The sequence below is a fragment of the Apium graveolens genome, chromosome 6, assembly GCF_009905375.1.
Source record: "Apium graveolens cultivar Ventura chromosome 6, ASM990537v1, whole genome shotgun sequence".
Taxonomy (NCBI): domain Eukaryota; kingdom Viridiplantae; phylum Streptophyta; class Magnoliopsida; order Apiales; family Apiaceae; genus Apium; species Apium graveolens.
The window spans coordinates 214,768,379-214,790,483 of record NC_133652.1 but is presented as its reverse complement, the minus strand read 5'-3'; positions in this window follow the sequence as shown (position 1 = coordinate 214,790,483).

The window sequence follows — 22,105 nt, the reverse complement described above, 5'->3', positions numbered from 1 at the left end:
AGGGTCTCAATATAATTGGTGTATATTTAGCTTCTATCTCTTATGTGGATGTTTGGTAGTATGTTATTCGTGCAACGAAAGTTGGCGTTTATCAGTTTCGAGCGATCTGATTAGTGTCATCACCATTGCATGCTAAGGTTAAGAATAATAAGGCTATTGAATGAAGTATTTAATGAAGTTAGAATCACATATTTGTCATATATATTAATTCAGTTAATCTTATTATCTTAGTTATAATTGTTAATTTAATTGTTAGTTATAAACTGTTAGCGTTTGTGCCCTAGAGACAACACTATGATATTTTAGTTAAAGACATTTGGATTATTAATATTTATGTTCTATCGATTATTTCCTTTATAATTTATTTAATTTTAATTTACTGCGATATAAATGTTAGATTAATAAATGTCCTTGGAATAAAATATGCAATTGTATATCTCTAAGTACGTGACTTACAAATGAGATTACGAGAATAATATCAATATTCCTAAAGGTCCCTAGTCGAGTTTTATTATTAAGGGACAATAATAATGCATTAAGACTAGTGTGTTTGTTGATTGATGATCACATCTCATTGATCATAGGTATAGTGATACTAAAGTCAAAGACACAGGCAGATGTACATGTACATGGTGTTGGACAGACCCGATGTGAGATTCTACATGTCTGTTGTGTCATAAGTAATTCTCACAGTGATAATGATGTAATGGTCCTTAGACCTGAAGTCATTATATTTCTATACGAGAATTAATATACATTAATTCCATTAAAAGTCATCCTTGACCGGGTAATGATAAAAGTGGACACTGGATATATTATGAATCGTATGAGAAATATGAATGATATAGAAGGTATTTGACCCTCCTATTTTAGGAGTGATATTATTGGCCTCTTGTGTGAGCTAGACTATGAAATGCGTGGCCACGCTCAAATGTTGATTTGATATGATAGTCTACTCTTTAATCAAGGAAACTTGGATTAAACTATGATGAGGATGACAAATTATATACCTCTAGTTTAATCTATAATATTTAGTGAAAGGGATTATATTATATTGTATTATTATTCACAAAAGGTTTAATCGATCACCGATTCAATTATTATTACTTGGTTAGCAATGATGTATTACTATATGTCGCTCATTATTTATGATTTTAAATTAGATTTAAAATTCATTGCCAACGTAATAATAACCTATAGGGTCACACACTAAGTGAAGGATTATTTAATTTAAATTGGATTTAAATTATATTAAAGTAATTCGAATTATTTATAATATTATTTAAGTATGACTTAATTAACTAGATAAATATTGATATTTGAATTTACTAATATTAATTATGAAATTTATTTGTTAAATAATTAAGTGAGACTTAATTATAATATAAATAGGAATTTTGAATTAATAATAACTCCTAGTTAGTTAAGAGTTATAATTCATTTATCTACTCTCTATATAATATCTCTTGTGTGGCTGATTTTGTGGTAAAAAAAAAGCAAGACTTTTACTAAAACCCTAGCCACCAAGAGAGACGATGGAGAGAGCAAGATAAAATGAGTTTGTGCTAGTATACATCCAATCCTTGAGTTCAAACATTCGTGTGGATACCGATAGAGCGTAGATCGCGAGAGCGGGATGCATGGTGATTGAACAAGCTTTGGATCTCCATTAGTCAACCAATTTCTAAAGCTTCTTAAGGTAAACAATCTGATCTACGAATTAAATATCTATTTTTCGCATGTATCCTGCGGTGGGTTTCAATTTTTTTTTGGTTTTTTTATATTTTAATTACTATTTCTGTTGCGTTTATGTGCTCGAAACCCAATAATGGCATCAGAGCTACTTGCGAAAAGTATTTAGTTTGTTTATGTGTTTACTGGTTTTATGATGATAACATGTATACAATGTTCCATGACTGTTACATATGCGATTTTGTATATTTTACATGTTGTTATGTTTATATATGCGTATATATGTATATGTTTTGAATATATGATATTTATGAGAGTTGTATAATCATATGATGATTATATAATCTGTATATATACTGATGTATACATGTTTGTGTTTGTTTTTATTATATGAATCGTATTTGATACGATTCTGAATCGGATGCAGCGGATTTGCTGAAATATGTGTCTGGTGTCCGATTTTGGCGAACGAATACGCTATTTCATATGGAATCGAGCGTCTGAATGTAACCGATAGCTATAGCTATCATCGAATGATCTGTAAGGCATTTGATGTGGTTTAGGCCCTATAATCTGTGATTTAATGTTATCAGATTTAATTTTGAATTTTCTAATTTTTTCAATATTTGGTTTTTATGATTAGATCATGATAGGTATGATATGTTAAGATCAGATTATATGTTTTAACATGTTATTTTGTGTTAATTGAGCATGGTGGATGGTTATGGCTTATGACCGTAGTATAATGGTTTTGGTTTTTCAAATATGGCTTGCATGTCGTTTAATCTTGTAATTATTAAATCTCGAATGTAACTCGAGTTATTCTTGTAAGTTCATTAGATTAGTTTTCATATTTCATTCTTGTAATGTACATGAAGACATGAAGATTTGAAGATCAAGGGTAATCCCACATGGAGGCCATCCAAGGAAGCAATACAAGAAAAAAGATATGTAATAGTTAGCCTGTATTTATTTTCTACCTTATATTGACCTGGATATTTGTCATTAGCTTGATGAAGATCACATAGGATGAAGCCATAACCAATCACATTTATTTATTGCACTTTACATAAATATGCGCATATGATGAATGTAAGTGTAAAGTAGTTTATAAAGATGCATGCTTAATTAGATTACGGATGTATGTATTAGATACGACGACACCCATGCCATGCTTGCTAAACAAGATAAAATCTGTAACGATTCAAGATTTTAAAATGAACAAACGATTATGAGACTCTCGTGTTTATGAAATACAGAATAAAATATAAATTTTCTTTGTTTCTAACATGGGGCAATTTTGTCAAAAGAGAGTTCATTGAACTTGTAAGGTTGTGGGTTTTAAGCGAGACCGTTGTGACTCCCTCACTACCTGGAAATCAAACCATTGACGAATATTGATTTGAGTATTTTATTCAAGGAAAAATTGGGAATCTCTTTATGATGGGATCGTGATCGTTTTAAAATTAACAAAACCCTAAAGTTAATATTAAGTTGATCTGATGCCTTCCAATGAGTCCAATGCGTTAACCCCTAGATCGACCAAGAGTGGGTTCGCCAAAGCGAAGTACTCCTATCTATCTTAGGAGATGTGTTGAAGTATATTGATACTTTTTGACTATTGGGTTTAACTTAACTAAGTTATCACAATAGGATTGTAAACTTAGAGGCATAAAGTTTGGCGATATTTATTAGATAAATATGAACAAATATTGTTCCACCAAGCTATCCAAGAGTTATATAGTTGATATAATTGTCAAATGTTGTCTACCTAAATAATCATGTTTTAGGAGAAAAGCCAAAGCTGACCTAACACGTGGTGAAATATGGATCTTGGTTCACTAGAAAGGATATAAAAGATATTTTTTCTGAATTAATAGTTAGGGCTATTGATTTGATAAAAATTGTGGGAGTTATTTTGTGAATATATATATGAATAATCACTTGAACATAATTTAATGATCATTTGTAGACTAAGTCATTTTATGCACTTTAATACTGTAGATATCAAATGACAAATAACATAAATAACTTCTCTATGTAATAGTCCTTGAGAAGGACAAGCTAACATGAAATAATTTCCTTGATTGACATGGAAACTTGAGGATTGTCCTCGGGTTCAAGGATGTCGCTCAAACACCTCCCTTATTTCTTGTAGCTGAGAATGAAACATGTGTAGAACAAAATTCCTACCAGAAGCAAATTATTTATGAAACTGATATTTCATGTCTCATGCTTGTAATTATGAGTGCTGAGCTTTAGAAGCAACAAGAGCATAATGATGCTTATGATATGATTGAGCACCTTCAAAAGATATTTGAAGGATAGGCTCGTTAGAAAGATTTGACAATAATAAGGCACCATACTTTTGCATTAATGGGAGAATCATATCCGGTTGGACCACATGTTCTAAAGGTGATAGGCATATGTACCTTGATATTTTAAGTTTCAAGAATGGTCTAGAGACTTAGCTTGATTTGATCAAACGATCTTTGAACAACTTCTATTCCCAGTTTGTTAAGAACAAAAGGAATGAGATAGACAGAACACTCACCGAATTGTTAAGCATGTTTAAAACTGCTGAAAATAACACGGTAAAGGCATGAATTACGTCCATATTGATGATGTACACATGGAATACAAATTGGAAAGGAAAGTGGACAGGCAAGGTGAAGATTTGATCTTATTCGGTGCCAAACCAAAGTCCAATCCCAAAGGGCTTTTGAAGCCTAATAGTGGTGTTGCTAAAAGAGATGATTATCATTTCTGTGGAAATAACTGGATGAATGGAAGTTAAATTATCGAGCTTCTTTGGAAGATCTAAAGAAGAAGACTAAAAATGTCAGGCTTCAGGTATAGGGTTAGAATTAGAGCTAAAGTTGTTGCTCTAGTTGAAGGAACTCGATACCTAATGTTGCCCATAAGGCGAGATTGAGAACTTGATAAATTGTTATTACGTGCCTTCCTTTAGCGGATACATTAAGTCAATTTCTTGTCAGGATAAGAAAGGTTTTTATTTTAATTAAATAAACAATAGTTGTTTATTCTATTTCAATGACAAGACTTATAATGTTGCACAATTAGTTAACAATTTATATGTTCTAAGTTGACTCAAATTAAACATTACCTCTAGTATTATCGATAAGCCATATTAATGAGAAACGCATTTCTGGGTTACATATAGATGATTACTTGGATAAGTTTGATTTTGAATCATACGAAAGATGCGAACTTTGTCTCATTGGCAAAATGACTAAAGCTTCTTTTACCTGATCAGGTGAAAGGGCCACCGAACGATTATGACTTATACATAATGATGTATGTGGTCGAATGCGTATGTTGGCAAGGGAAGGCTTATACTAGTTCATAACATTTACTGATGATTTCAGTAGATATGGATATGTGGTTCTTATGAAGAACAAATCTAATTCTTTTGAAATGTTCAAAGAATATAAGGATGAAGTATAAAAGAAAATAAGGGAAAAGTATAAAAGTTTTACGATCAGATCGTGGAGGAGAATACTTAAACCTCAATTTCAAGAGTTTCTTGAAAGAGTGTGATAGTGTATCATAACTTACTCCTTCTAGAACACCTCAATGTAATTGAGATTCTGAGAGGAGAAATCGTACCTTATTGGACATAGTGCGACCGATGATAAATCAATCGAATCTTCCATTCAGTTTTTGGGATTATGCTCTAGAAACGGTTGCATATACACTTAACCAAATTACGACTAAAGAGGTTCAAAAGACTCCATATGAGATATGGACTGATAAACGTCATAGCATGTCATTTATGAAAATCTGGGGACGTGAAGCGGTTGTAAAACGTATAGCCTCTGACAATCTTGGACCAAAATTAGATAGATGCTATTTTGTGGGATACCCAAGTGAGACTAGGGTATAGTTTTTATAAACCTTCCGAGAACAAAGTGTTTGTTGCTCGGGCCGTTATATTTCTTGAGGGAGAACTAATTTTTAAGAAAATTAATGGGAGGATAATACATCTCGATGAAGATCGAGAACCACATGATAATATTGAACCAGAGTTGGAATAAGATTAGGATGTACATCAAAATGTTAAAAGTAATCCTGTCCAAGAAACACAGTTTATTCGTAGATCTAGTAGGATTCACCATGAGCTCGGGAGAAATTATGAATTTCTTTTGACTCAAGATGGTGATGTGATGCTTACAGATAATGATAAGCCTCTCACCTACCAATATACTATAAACAGTTCAGACTCCGAGAGATGGCTAGAGGCCATAAAATCCCAGATGGAATCCATGTATCAAAATAAACTACTGACTTTAGTTGATCCACTCGAAGGGGTAAAACCTATTGGGTGTAAGTGGGTTTTCAAGAAGAAAACTGACATGGATGGTAAAGTACAGGCCTATAAGACGCGACTAGTGGCAAAAAGTTTCAAACAAATTCATGGTATAGACTATTATGAGACTTTTTTACCGGTTACTATGGTCAAGTCCATCAGGATTTTGTTAGCAATAGTTGCTTAATTTGACTATGAAATTTGGCAAATGGATGTCAAAACTGCTTTCTTATATGGGATCCTTGAACATGATGTATATATGATACAACCTGAGGGTTTTGTCGATCCAAAGTTTGCTAAGATAATTTGTAAGTTGCTTCTATCTATTTATAGATTGAAGCAAGCCTCAAGGAGAATGAATATTCATTTTGATGAAACGGTCAAAGAGTTTGGCTTTATTCAAAATGAAGATGAACCATGTGTTTACAAGAAGGTTAGTGGGAGCCATGTGACATTCCTCGTATTATATGTAGATGAATATAACAAATAAGGAATGACATACCTTCTCTACAGGCTGTTAAGACTTGGTTGAGAAATAGTTTCTCTGTGAAAGACTTAGGCGATGCTACCTATATATTAGGGATCAAGATCTATAGAGATAGATTGAAAAGATTAATCGACCTAGTCGGAGTCCATACATTGATAAAATATTACATCATTTTAAGATGCAGGAGATACAGAAAGGATATGTTTCGATGTCTCATGGGATAGTGATCTCTAAAGATAATTTCCCCCTAAATTATTAGATGATAAGGGCCGTTTGGGAAAGCACCATATGCTTTAGCAATTGGATCTATAATGTGTACAATGATATGTATTTATCCTAATGTTTCATATCCTTTGAGCATAATGAGCAGATACAAGTCTAATCCGGGTGAGGGTCATTGGATAATTTTCAAGAATATTCTTAAGTACTTAAAGAGGACTAAAGATTTATTTTTGGTGTGTGGAGAAGATAGGGAACTAGTTGTAAAGGGTTACACTGATGCTAGTTTCTGAACCTAATTTTTTGGACAAACAAGGATGATTACGTGTTTATGTCTATTTTGTGTTTTGTCTAAATATAAATGATGTTAGCTGGAATAGTTCACAGCAAGAACATTGATGATTCTATAATGGAACCCGAATATATTGATATTTTTGAAATAACTAAGGAGACTGTTTAGGCATGTCCTTAAGCGATATCACCTTATTAATGAGATTAATGATCAAGGAGATATAAATGTAAAGTGCATAGTAATGATAGTGTTGCAGACCCCAGACTAAGGCTTTGTCGCAGCAGAAGCATGATGGTCATTCTAGTTCCATGAGTATTAGATACATGAGTGATTGGCTCTAGTGCAAGTGGAAGATTGTTAGTGTTTGTGCCCTAGGGAAAACACTATGATGTTTTAGTTAAAGACATTTGGATTATTAATATTTATGTTCTATAGATTATTCCCTTTATAATTTATTAATTCTTAATTTACTACGATATAAATGTTAGATTAATAAATGTCCTTGAAATATGATATGAAATTCTATATCTCTAAGTACGTGACTTAAAAACAAGATTACGAGAATAGTATTGTTAGATATATTTGATAATGTCATGGCTAATATAATTTATGTTTAGATTTCAGATCTTACTTAACAGGACAAATCAGTACTTAACCGTTGATCAGTACTTATACTGGAAGTCAGGACTTAAGGATATCAGTACTTATATTATCAGGAGATAATCATCAGAAGTTAGATATCAGAACTTAAGTGCTGAAGGACGATCAGATAAGGACAGTAGCTGATTAAAGGAAAGAAGATCAAGATAAACATAAGAAGAGATATGCATGAAGAAGGAGTTCCGTGAAGAATGGAATACTTGGAAGAAAAGATATCTGATTGATATATTTTAGAAAGCAGAATTATATTCCATATCAATTAGCGATTATCTTGTATCTGTGTAATATATAAACACAGACATAGGGTTTACACTAAAAGTGTTATCATATTCGAGAAGATTATTCATTGTAACCCTAGCAGCTCTCGTGATATTTGTTCATCACTGAGAGGTAACAGTTCCATACTGTAACATAGTTTATTATTTCAATAAAGTTTGTTTTCTGTTACTTAAGATATTAAAGTTCGATTTGATTGTATTATACACTGTATTCACCCCCTCTACAGTGTGTGTGACCTATCAAGTGGTATCAGAGCCTATCTGTTAACACACATACAGTTAAAGATCCAAACACAATCATGTCTGACACAGAAACTCCAACTAAGCCTACCAAAACTGAGGAACCACCAAAGACACAAATTCAGAGTCGGTATGAGACCATCAGAGTTCCCATACTGAGACCATCTGAATATCCCATATGGAAGGTAAGGATGACCATGTTCCTGGAAGCAACAGATCCAGAATACCTTGATAGAATCAAGGAAGGGCCTCACAAACCAACCAAGCTTGCTGTTGCAGTTGCAGGTGAAATAGCAAAGACTGTACCAAAGGAAAAGAGTGATTATACTGCTGAAGATATAGCATCAATTGCTAAGGATGCTAAGGTACGACACTTACTGCATAGTGCCATTGATAATGTAATGTCAAACAGGGTAATCAATTGCAAGACTGCTAAGGAGATATGGGATACTCTGGAAATAAGGTGTTAGGGAACTGACACAATTTAGAAGAACAGGAAGACAATACTCACTCAAGAGTATGAACACTTTGACTCAAAGACTAATGAGTCATTGAATGATTTATATGATAGATTTGTCAAACTTTTGAATGATTTGTCATTGGTTGATAAAGAGTATGATCTTGAAGATTCAAACCTTAAATTCCTGTTAGCTCTTCCTAAATGCTGGGATTTGAAGGCAACAACAATAAGAGACAACTACAATCTTGATGAAACAACTCTTGATGAAATCTATGGAATGCTCAAGACTCATGAACTTGAGATGGAACAAAGAAGCAAGAGGAAAGGAGGAAAGTCAAGGACAGTTGCTCTTAAGGCTGAAGAAGAATCCCCCAAAGCAGCTTCCTCAAGGAAAGACAAGGGTAAAGCTCTTGTTATAATGTCTGATACTGAGTCATCAAGTTCTGAAAGTGATGATGACTCAGATTCTGAAAGCTTGCCTGCGACTGATGCTGATGAGGAGATGATGAAGCTGTGTGCTCTTATGGTGAAAGGAATCATAAAGATTGCATACAGGAAGTTCAGGAAGGGAAAGAAGTTTTCCAGGAAAGGCATAAGTTCTGATAAGAAGAATTTCAGAAGATCTGAAGGCAGAGGAGGAAAGTCTGACAGAGGAGATTATACCAATGTTAAATGCTATAACTGTGGTGAGAAAGGCCACATATCTCCTGATTGCAAAAAGGTAAAGGGTGACAAAGGCAAGGCTCTTGTCACAAAGCAGAAAAGCTGGACAGACACCTCAGACTCTGAAAGTGAGGAGAACTATGCATTAATGGCAAATACTGATACAGAAAGTGCTGAGAGCAGTTCTGAAGCTGCTGAAACAAAGGTACCTCAGACTACTTATGCTTTTCATACTGATGATATTAATGAGTTGAGAAGATATCTTAAAACCATGTTTGTTAGTTATAGAGATCAAACTTTAACATGTGAAAGATTAACTTCTGAAAATCTTGCTTTTAAGAAAAGAAATGATTTCTTAGAAAAAGAGTTAGTCATGTTTCATCAAACTCAGAAGGATAGAGATGATTCTTTCTATGTTAGGGATGAAGTGCTAAAAATGAATGAATCTCTAAAAACTGAGTTAGAAAAGGAAAGAGAGATTATCAGGACTTGGACTAATTCTGGAAAAATAACTCAAAATTTGCCAAGTAGTGGAAACTGAAAAGAGGGCTTAGGTTATGGAGAGGATAAGAATGATAAAGGAACTGAAGAAATTAAGCCTGTTATTAAGCAAAAGCCAAAGTTAAAACCTGTTAAGTTTGTAACTGTAAAGTCTGAAAATGAGAAATCAGAAGTTAAAGAGGAATTAACTTCTGACAAACTAAAACAGGAAAAGACAGCTGAAGTGAACATAGTCTTAATGACAAAGAAGCAGCTTAAGCATAAGCTGAAAGATGTTAAGAATGCAAACAAGGTAAAATCACCTAGGAAAAATAGGAATGGAAAGGAATGTGTGAATAAAAGCAATGATTATAAACCTATTCCTGATGCTCCTAGGAAAACATGTCATAACTGTGGAAGTTCTAATCAACTGGCTTCTTTTTGTAGGAAGAATAAGAATATTAACTCCTTACCTTCAAAATCAGGAGTTAAGAGTTAGTCTGTTAGATACAAACCACAAAATCCTTGTTTTCATTGTGGTAATTTATGGCATTCCATTTATACTTGTAAGGAATATCATAGTTTGTACTATGATTATTATCAAATAAAACCTTCTTTGAAGAAAGTTTCCATTGTTCCTTCTAATGTAAATTCTGATTCAAAGTCTGATAATGTAAGTTCTGAAAAGAAAAATGTTAACATAAACTCTGATGCTAAATCCGCTTTAAATGTTAACAAACTTAATAAGACCAAAGGATCCAAGCAAGTCTGGGTCCTTAAAACTAATAATTAGTGGTCTTTGTGATTGCAGGGCAATAGGAAAAATATTCTAGTTCTGGACAGTGGATGTTAAGGACATATGACTGGAAATAAGGCCCTGCTATCAGACTTTGTGAAGAAAGCTGGCCCAAGTGTTTCCTATGGAGATGGCAACATTGGAAAAACATTGGGATATGGCAATATCAATCTTGGGAATGTCATAATTAAAGAAGTAGCTCTGGTCTCAGGACTTAAACACAATCTGCTGAGTATAAGTCAAATCTGTGACAGAGGTTATCATGTTGATTTCTTTGAAGAACACTGTGAAATTGTGAGTAAATCTAAAGGCAAATTTGTTCTGAAAGGATACAGGCGTGGTAACATTTATGAAGCTAAGCTTTCAACAAGTACTGATGGTTCTGCAATCTGTCTGATGAGTAGAGCATCAATTGAAGAAAGCTGGAATTGGCACAAGAAACTCTCTCATTTAAATTTCAACAATATAAATGAACTGGTCAAGAAAGATCTTGTGAGAGGATTGTCAAAGTCAGTATTTGCTCCTGATGGTCTTTGTGATTCATGTGAGAAGGCCAAACAAAGAAAATCTTCATTCAAGAGCAAGACTGAATCATCAATTCTTGAGCCTTATCATCTACTACATATTGATCTATTTGGTCCAGTGAATGTCATGTCTATTGCAAATAAGAAGTATGCGTTGGTCATAGTGGATGAGTTCACCAGATACACATGGGTGTATTTCTTTCACACAAAAAGTGAAACTGCATCTATCTTGAATGATCATGTCAAACATGTGGATAAATTGCTCAAAGATTCTGTGAAAATCTTAAGGAGTGATAATGGCACTGAGTTCAAGAATTTGATGATGGAAGAGTTCTGCAAAACCCATGGAATAAAGCAGGAATTTTCTGCTCCTGGAACTCCACAGCAAAATGGAGTTGTTGAAAGGAAGAATAGAACTCTCATTGAAGCTGCACGTACAATGCTTGAAGAAGCAAAGCTTCCAACCTATTTCTGGGCTGAAGCTGTGCAGACTGCTTGTTTTACTCAAAATGCAACACTTATTAACAAGCATGGAAAAACACCATATGAGATGGTGAAGAAAAAGAAGCCAAATCTGAAGTACTTTCATGTATTTGGATGCAAGTGTTTTGTTCTCAAGACTCATCCTGAACAGCTATCCAAGTTTGATCTAAAAGCTGATGAAGGAATCTTTGTTGGATATCCACTTTCCACAAAAGCCTTCAGAGTCTATAATTTGAGAACAAAAGTGGTCATGGAATCTATCAATGTCTCTTTTGATGACAAGAAGATTACTGGTCTTGAAGATTTCATTGATCATGATCAGCTGAGATTTGAAAATGAAGACTCAAATTCTGATACTGAAAATCCTGGCAGTCTAAGTCCTGATACTGTAAACTCTGATGGATTAAACTCTGATGTTATTGAAACTGTGGTGACTACGTCAAAGGAAGATGCACCAATGCAGGGGGAGCATACTCAAGATCCTACCACATCTCAAGAAACATCAGAACATATATCTGGCTCTTCAAGTTCTGATTCGTCAAGTTCTGATAAGCCAAGTTCTGATAGTGCTGAAAATCTAAATTCTGAAGAATCCAACTCAGAGAGCATAGTTTCAGGGGGATCATCAGAAAATGAAAATGAAGACAGCATGGATCATGGGGGAGCATCCAGTTCTAGAGAAAACCTTCCATCTGCAAGGAAGTGGACAAAGTCACATACACCTGATTTGATAAATGGAAATCCTGATGCAGGTGTCAGAACTAGAACAGGTACTTCAAATGAATATCTTTATAATTCTTTTCTCTCTCAGACTGAGCCAAAGAAAGTGGAAGAAGCTCTTCAAGATGCTGATTGGGTGCAAGCAATGCAGGAAGAGTTAAATGAATTTGAAAGAAACAAAGTCTGGACCCTATTGCCAAGACCAAAGAATAGATCTGTTGTTGGTACAAAGTGGGTATTCAGAAACAAAACTGACAGTGATGGCATAATTACAAGGAATAAGGCAAGGCTGGTTGCAAAAGGATATTCTCAACAGGAGGGAATTGACTATGATGAAACATTTGCACCAGTTGCTAGGTTAGAAGCCATAAGGATATTTTTGGCTTATGCTGCTCATAAAAAGTTTACTGTCTTTCAAATGGATGTGAAAAGTGCTTTTCTCAATGGAGAATTGGAGGAGGAAGTATATGTTAAACAACCTCCAGGCTTTGTAGATTCCAAACATCCAGATTATGTCTACAGGCTTGATAAAGCACCTTATGGACTTAAGCAAGCTCCTAGAGCATGGTATGAGACTTTAGCTCAGTTTCTTCTGGAAAGTGGATTCAACAGAGGAACAATAGACAAAACACTGTTCTACCTCAACCATGGAAATGACTTACTTCTCGTCCAAATTTATGTTGATATCATTTTTGGGTCTACAAATGACAGACTTTGCAAGAAGTTTGCCAAACTGATGCAGTCAAGATATCAGATGAGTATGATGGGGGAACTTAGCTATTTTCTGGGCCTTCAAGTCAAGCAGAATGAAGAAGGCACTTTTATTTGTCAAATTAAGTACACCAGAAACTTGCTAAAGAAATTTGGAATGCAAGATTGTTCAACTGCATCCACTCCCATGGCCACTGCAACAAAACTGGATAAGGATACTGGTAAATCAGTAGATATTACTGATTACAGAGGTATGATTGGCTCTCTACTCTATCTAACTGCTAGTAGACCTGATATCATGTATGCTACCTGTCTTTGTGCAAGATTTCAAGAAGATCCAAGAGAACCTCACTTAACAGTTGTGAAAAGAATCTTTAAGTATCTTAAAGGAACAACTGATCTGGGATTGTGGTATCCTAGAGAATCAGATTTTAAACTAATAGGTTACTCAGATGCAGATTTTGCAAGTTGCAAAATTGACAGGAAAAGCACAAGTGGAAGCTGCCAATTTCTTGGAGGCAGATTGGTTTCTTGGTTCAGGAAGAAACAAAAGTCAATTTCCACATCAACTGCAGAAGCAGAGTATATTGCTGCCGGAAGCTGTTGTGCATAGATTCTTTGGATGAAGAATCAGTTACTGGATTATGGGTTAACTTATTTCAAAATCCCTATTTACTGTGATAATCAAAGTGCTATTGCTATGACAGGTAATCCAGTTCAACACTCTATGACAAAGCACATCAGCATCATGTACCATTCATAAGGGAACATGTGGATGAAGGTACAGTGGAATTGCACTTTGTTCCAACAGATCAACAACTAGCAGATATCTTCACAAAACCACTGTGTGAAGCCACTTTTACAAGATTGGTAAATGAACTTGGAATGGTTTTAGGTTCTTTTTCTAAATCTTCTAGTTTTGTTCTGTTTCATTAGACTTTATGATCAGTATTTACAGAATGTAATCTCTTTGTGTATTCTGTGATTAATTGAAATATGCGTTCAAGTACTGATTGTTGTCTGATATATGTTTCTAAACTCTGATAAGTGATATGTCTGTTTAAGTAACTATTCAATCCTATGAGGATAACTGTGCTAGATACTGACCTAGTAGTCTTCAATAAACAGATGATTCCATGTAAGAAGTAATTATCTCTGTGGAAATCTTATGACACAAGCAAATTCTGATAATTGAGCTTAGTTGAGTTTACTTTGTTTATCTTATTACTAAGTCTCAAATTAAAATAATGCTACTCATCTGTTAAGTTCTTATACTAGTAAATCTGCTGAATGTACTAAGTGCTGATAAACCTCAATTATCAAAAGAAAAAGCAAAAAGATCAAAGAATAAAATCAGGTACTCCTTTGAGATCTAGAGTAAACATGTGGAAGGGACGACCCAAGTGCATTGCTGGTATTAAGTAAATATGCATTAGAAAAGCAAAATATTTTCTTGGTGACTTTTCACACTCTATGATTACTGGAGAAATACTCTGATAATAGCATAAATTCTGATAAGCAGTCGTGACTCACTAACACTGAGAAGCCACTGTAAAATAGAATTTAAAAAGATGCATAAAATTAGCACAAAACAGTTGAGGTGGACTCAAGCATGAACTCATTCATCAGTAGGTTTCAGGATAATGACAGCTCTTTAGCAAAATTTTAGTTATGCCTTATTTCTAAGATGTACTGAAGTGAATCAGACTTTACTCCTTGTCTGCAATTTAGCTTAATGTACACACTAATCACTCTATCTGAATGATGAAAATTACTGTGGTGATCTATATTGTTTTAGATAAACAGTCATTGTGTCATTTTGCACTAACTCTGAGGACAAGTTCTGGTTGCATATTCTGACGATTAAGTTCTGAAGAGTATACCTCAGAACTTGTATGAGGATTTACTCAGATAGGCATTCCTTTTTCGAGTTAAGAAATTATGTTCTGATGACTGTTAAGTTCTGATATAAGTCTAAGTTCTGATATTACAGTCTAATTCTTTACTTGGCTTATCTGTGGATAAAATTTAATAGTAGTCTCGGTTCAAACTAGAATATGTTGAAGTGGAAGATTAATAGTCACTATGGTTAGGGTTAATGGTATTCGTCCTTGAACAGTCCACTTTTACTTGTTTCTTGTGCGCATTCAACCATTTTTTCTCCTTCCAATGAATGTTATTCTTTTTCCAAGTCTGGGGAAATGAGGTAGAATTAATTCTACCTGTCAGCATTAAATACTTTTACGTCTCCTGGAATTCTCTTGCCTATATAAGCAGCCACTTCACATCAGCCTTCCCATCAAATTCTTTCTCATAAACTTACCTTCATACTTTTTCTTTCAAAAATGCAATGGTCAGATACAACATGTTTTTGAACTACCAAAACTTCAATATGGAGCTAAGCTCAGCCGACTGGCAGCAGGAATGGCACGTCACGACCATTTCTGAGGAGATATGGGACTCTGTCCCACAGAAGGTACTGACCCACCTCCTGTTCTTCTATATGGATTACCATCGCCATCTGGAGCGATTGGAGGAGGAAAGGCTGGAAGCTCTCCATCAGCAAGAGCGAATCATCCGACTCGCCATTCTGTTTATCGAGAGTAGGAAGAAGAAATGATTTAATCTCGTCTTCTTCCTGTTTTTCTTCATCATCAGCTTTGTCAGGCTTCTTAGCTAGGACTAAGGCTGTTGATGTTAGGTTTAGCAGCTTAGGGAAATCTTGTATAAATTCTGATGTAATCTCAATTTCATGAATGTATTCACTTGATATATTAATGAAATTTGTTTTTGTTTCAAGATTTTGTCTCTAAGATATTTTGTAATGCATTGATAAATCCTGATTGATATTCTGATGACCATATAAATTCTGTTTAAATTTAAGTTCTGACTTTCCTTTATCAGTACTTATTCATATGATTTATCTTGGTCATTTTCACTTGACTTATTTTCAGAATATTAATGTTGCAGTGAAAAATAATTCCATAAGTGGGAACGACTTCAATTTTGAATTAAAACTGTTTCACCTTAATTAATGGCATATCTGGGTAAGTGGAACGGTTTTTCCTTGAAAACAGGCGAGTGGGTAAGTAATAATTACTGTTTTCTCGAGCCCAGTAACTATCCGTTATTACTGCATATCGGACAGGTGTCCAACGGTAACATTTTATTCAGAGTATAAGTACGACAGAGAGAGGATTTCTTTAATCTTTTATTTCCTTCATATTTTTTTTCTCTCTACTTGCTTTTACTCTCACTTTCTCTCATCTTCTCACGTTGGTTTTTCATACAGACATTTTATCAAACACCTAACAGGCACTTTTTCATCTAAAATTTTCACATGGCACCTAAGGATTTAATCATTGATGAAGCTAAGTTTGTTCCAAACAACTATGCTGCAATTCTTGATCATGCTGAAGCTCCATCTGAATTACATTTTGTGCAAGATCTTCTTGCACACAGTGAGATTGGGTATGCATTAACCCAGCCTTCAGTCTTTTCGAGCCAACAAGTTCTGACGTTTTGGCGGACTGGGCACTTTGATGATGGTGGTAAACATGGCACTCCCAGTATTGTTTTCGAAGTGGGTGATTCATCTTATGCAGTTACTCCTGGTACAATACGCAGGGCTCTAGATCTCCCAGAAGAGTGTACTTTTTCAATTCCAGAGGAATCAACTCTTCAGGAGTTAATGGCTAATTTGGGATATGAAAAGAGTTTGGCAAAACTTGGGCAGTTGAAACGGGCTCATATCAGAAGAGAATGGAGCTTCTTCTTCGACTGCATCACCAAAGCTTTTGGGAACAAATGTTCGAATTTTGATGCTATCCCAATTCTGAGTCAGCACATCGGGTATGCTGTTATCAATCAAACTCATTTTGATTTTGTAACTGGTATAATTGGTTTTATTGGGGATAGGATGACAGAGGATAGGAATGTTGTCTATTTTGCTAGATTCTGTCAACTTATTTATACTTTTTGTACTGATGAACCTCAATTAGTCAGTTCCTCAACCCCACCTTTTAAAGTTGCAAAACGCTACTTTAATGACCTGGTAAATGCTGACACTAAGAAATCAGTGGTTAGACCATTACAGATTCCTCAGTCTGTAAAACAGATCCTAGTAAATGCTGATCCTGATACTTATAGATCTGTTTACTCTGATGTCCAACCAACAATAAACACCCAAAAACCATCATCCTCAACACCTACCACTCATTCTACTCAACCTACCCTCAGGACATATCTCAAATCCTATCTCTCCACTTCACAGACTGTTCAACCCTCATCCTCAGCACCTACTGTGAAGCCTTCATCCTCCAAGCCAAAGAGGACAAAGACTGTTCCTCAAACACCTCAAAAGAGAAGGAGGATTGCCTTGATAGATGAATTTGATACTGAGGAACAGGTTCCTTCTTAAGAACCTGTTGTAAGTGAAGCTGAGAAAGAGACTTCTCAGAGGGATTCTGGAATTGGGGGAGCTAGGCTTCTCAAGAGGCTTAGAAGAATGACAGTTCCTGACACTCCAAAGGAATCCAAATCAGCAAAGAGATACAAGAAATAGAGGGCACACAGGCCAGTTTCAGATGATGAAGAGGAAGCAGCTAAGGAAGGGGATCAGGAATCTCTGATCTCACAAGACAAGGAATTTGCTCCAGTCACTTCTTCTCCATCAACTCCATCTCAGGAAGCTGTTTCTGAAAAGGCTAACATACCATCTGTGTCTCCTGTTGATCCAGGCACAAGTGCTGATATTGATTTTCAAAACTTGGTTGTGCCTGAAGTAATTCTCTTAGAAGCTCCACCATCAACTAATCCTTCAACAACACCTGTTACTGATGCTGTTCAAACTCCAGAGTTATCAACAACACCTTCTCTGTATTATGATGCTGATGATCAGACTTTAGGTGAGCATCAGGATTTGGCTGTTGATCAGAACTTAGAACCAGATCAGCAATTAGAGGATGCTGAAACCTCCATTGCTACTCACACTGTTGTCTTATCAGAAGATACTGATTCTTTAAGTTCTGATGCTACAAATGCTGGAGATACTGGTGATGCTGCTCCAACTGCAGATGCTGATGCAGCAGGTCCTTCAGGACATGCTCCTCAACAGACTATTCTAAAAGTCTGAACTGGTTAAGAAGTTTGTTACCGGAGAAGCACCAGTACCTTGGAGTGAAACTCCTGCAGGACAGGAGTGGACTAAGGAATGGAACTCAGTTTCATGTGTTCCAACTAAATGCATCTTGCTGAGCACTTGACTAAAGCTGATGAAATGTTAAATTCTGATGATTTCAAAACCCAGCTTAGAGTCACTGCATTGAGTACTAAACATCTACAAGGTCTTCACTCAACTACTCATGCAGAGCTACACAAGATTCAGGAAGAATTTATCAAACAGGAACAAGTTTGGAAAATTGATAAGAAAAAGTTCTTCCAACCTACCTTTGACAGGATTGCTTATATTGAGAAGACTCAAGATCATCAACAAGCTCATATTGATGATATTCTGAAAAATCAAGCTTCTCAGCAATCACAACTGACTAAAATCCAATCCTCAGTGGAATTGCTTATCTCTCTTCTACTACCTGCTGATGCCAAAAAGGGGGAGAAAGTAATTAAGTCCAAATGCAAGACTGAAAAGACACTGACAGGGAAGGATGATGAAAAAGATGATCAAGGAAACCCTGGAATGGGTAGAGGTCATAGTCAAAGTAGAAGATTCACATCAAGAAAAGCTGAAATCACAAGTCACAGGACAAGTTCTGATACTGGGAAAAGAATAAGTTCTGCTGCTGGTAAAAGGATAAGTTCTGATGAACTTTTAGATCTTGATGAGGAAATGTCAAGACAGTTATTTCTTCAGGAAAATCCAGGAATGGACTTGGAAAGTTTAATGGAAGAAGAAGCCAGACTTAAATCAGAGAAAGTCACATCTAAATATGAAGCTTCTGGTAAAAAGCCACTTCCAAAACTCATAGGCATTGTGATCAAAGAAAGGACATATACTGAAGCAACATTTGCTAGATCACAACCGCAGATAGATCCAAGATCCAAAGGTAAAGAAAAGGTTGGTGAACCTATCAAGGTTTATGTGCCTCCAGAGGATGAAGAAATTACTGATGAAAAGGATAATCTTGCTCTGACTTCAAGAAAAATTCTTAAAACAACCTCTGACATGGCTCAAGTTGTTCAGAGTCAAGAAATTGTAAGTTCTGATATTCAAAAGAAGCAAGTAACCTCTGACATAGCTCAAGTTAACTTGATATCAGAAGATAGACCAAAGACACTCCTACCAGGATTCACTAAAGCAAAACAGACTCAACCTTTGAAGACTACTGCAAGTGGTTTTGAAGCTAGAGTAGTTACTAGAAAGGAAGCAAGAGATAAAACTGGATTGGGAAGTGCTGATGAAAGAAGAATACATAACACTACCAATGATCTAACTTCCTTGAGTGAACCAGGTATTGGAGCAACTCCTGAGAGATTGAATCAACGGGAATCTGTACAGATGGTTTACCATACCTACTTGAAAGAATACATCTTGTTGTATTTCATGACAAATGGTAGGGTTTATCATATAAGACAAAATGCCATTCCATTGAAGTATTTTGAAGAATTGGAGCATGTACTATTCTTACTTCAAGTGGATGACAGAATAACAGGTACTGCTGCAAACTTTTTGAAAGAACAGATTCAAAGACATAAAAGGCTTTATTCTGTTAAATCTGATAGCACATACGTTCCAAAGTACAGAGATCACAATGGTGATATAGTTGAAATGAAGCCCAACACTGCTAAGATTATAACTACCTTTCTGGGGTACAGGGCTGTTGAATTCAATCTTGAGTCTGATAAAGCTTATTTGATCAGACTGGATCAGGATATAAGAAAAGCAAAGATCAATGATCTCAGAGCTGCAATCTTTCAAATTGGTGAAGATACTGCAGAGCTTAAAGATGCCAAAAGGAGAATGATTGATGAACTCAGATATGCTGAGAAATGTTTGTTGAAGAACTATCTCAGAACAACTCCTGACATCAGAGAGATCAGATGATGAAGCCAAGTCGAAGATCTACAACTGCTTAAATTCTGATATTTGTACATACTGAAGTTGTTATCAGAAGTTGAATATTGGTAAAGCTTTAAGGACTGTAAGTTGTAGTTATCTAGTCTAATTCTCATGCATTTGTACTTAATGTTTTTGACATCATCAAATATCTGTTAAACTTGTATATTATGCTAATTTACAAGTTGGGGGAGATTTTTAGATATATTTGATAATGTCATGGCTAATATAATTTATGTTTAGATTTCAGATCTTACTTAACAGGACAAATCAGTACTTAACCGTTGATCAATACTTATACTGGAAGTCAGGACTTAAGGATATCAGTACTTATATTATTAGGAGATAATCATCAGAAGTTAGATATCAGAACTTAAGTGCTGAAGGACGATCAGATAAGGACAGTAGCTGATTAAAGGAAAGAAGATCAAGATAAACATAAGAAGAGATATGCATGAAGAAGGAGTTCCATGAAGAATGGAATACTTGGAAGAAAAGATATCTGATTGATATATTTTAGGAAGCAGAATTATATTCCATATCAATTAGCGATTATCTTGTAACTGTGTAGTATATAAACACAGACATAGGGTTTACACTAAAAGTGTTATCATATTCGAGAAGATTATTCATTGTAACCCTAGCAGCTCTCGTGATATTTGTTCATCACTGAGAGGTAACAGTTCCATACTGTAACAGAGTTTATTGTTTCAATAAAGTTTGTTTTCTGTTACTTAAGATATTAAAGTTCGATTTGATTGTATTATACACTGTATTCACCCCCTCTACAGTGTGTGTGACCTATCAAGTATCAATATTCCTAAAGGTCCCTAGTCGAGTATTATTATTAAGGGACAATAATAATGCATTAAGACTAGTGTGTTTGCTGACTGATGATCACATCTCAATGATCATAGTCATAGTGATACTAAAGTCAAAGACACAGACAGATCTACATGTACATGGTGCTGGACAGACCCGATGTGAGATTCTACATGTCTGTTGTGTCATAAGTAATTCTCACAGTAATAATGATGAAGTCATTATATTTCTATACGAGAATTAATATACATTGATTCCATTAAAAGTTATCCTTGACCGGGTAATGATAAAAGTGGATATTGGGTATATTATGAATCGTATGAGAAATATGAATGATCTAGAAGGGATTTGATCCTTCTATTTTAGGAGTGATATTATTGGCCTCTTGTGTGAGCTAGACTATGAAATGCGTGGCCACACTCAAATGTTGATTTGATATGATAGTCTACTCATTGATCAAGAAAACTTGGATTAAACTATGACGAGGATGACACATTACATGCCTCTAGTTTAATCTATAATATTTGGTTAAAGGGATTATATTACATTGTACATTATTCATAAAAGGTTTAATCGATCACCAATTCAATTATTATTACTTGGGTAGCAATGAAGTATTACTAGATGTCGCTCATTGTTTACGATTTTAAATTAGATTTGAAATTCATTGCCAACGTAATAATAACCTATAGGGTCACACACTTAGAATGCTTGAAGGATTATTTAATTTAAATTGGATTTAAATTATATTAAAGTAATTCGAATTATTTATAATATTAATTAAGTATGACTTAATTAATTAAATAAATATTGATATTCGAATTTACTAATATTAATTATGAAATTTATTTGTTAAATAATTAAGTGAGACTTAATTATAATCTATATAGAAATTTCAAATTAATAATAATTCCTAATTAGTTAAGAGTTATAATTCGTTTTTCTACTCTCTATATAATATCTCTTGTGTGGCTGATTTTGTGGTAAAAAAAGCAAGAATTTTACTAAAACCCTAGCCACCAAGAGAGAAGATGGAGAGAGCAAGAAGAAACGAGTTTGTGCTAGTACACATCCAATCCTTGAGTTCAAGCATTTGTGTGGATACCGATAGAGCGTAGATCGCGAGAGTGGGATGCGTCGTGATTGAACAAGCTTTGGATCTCCATTAGTCAACCA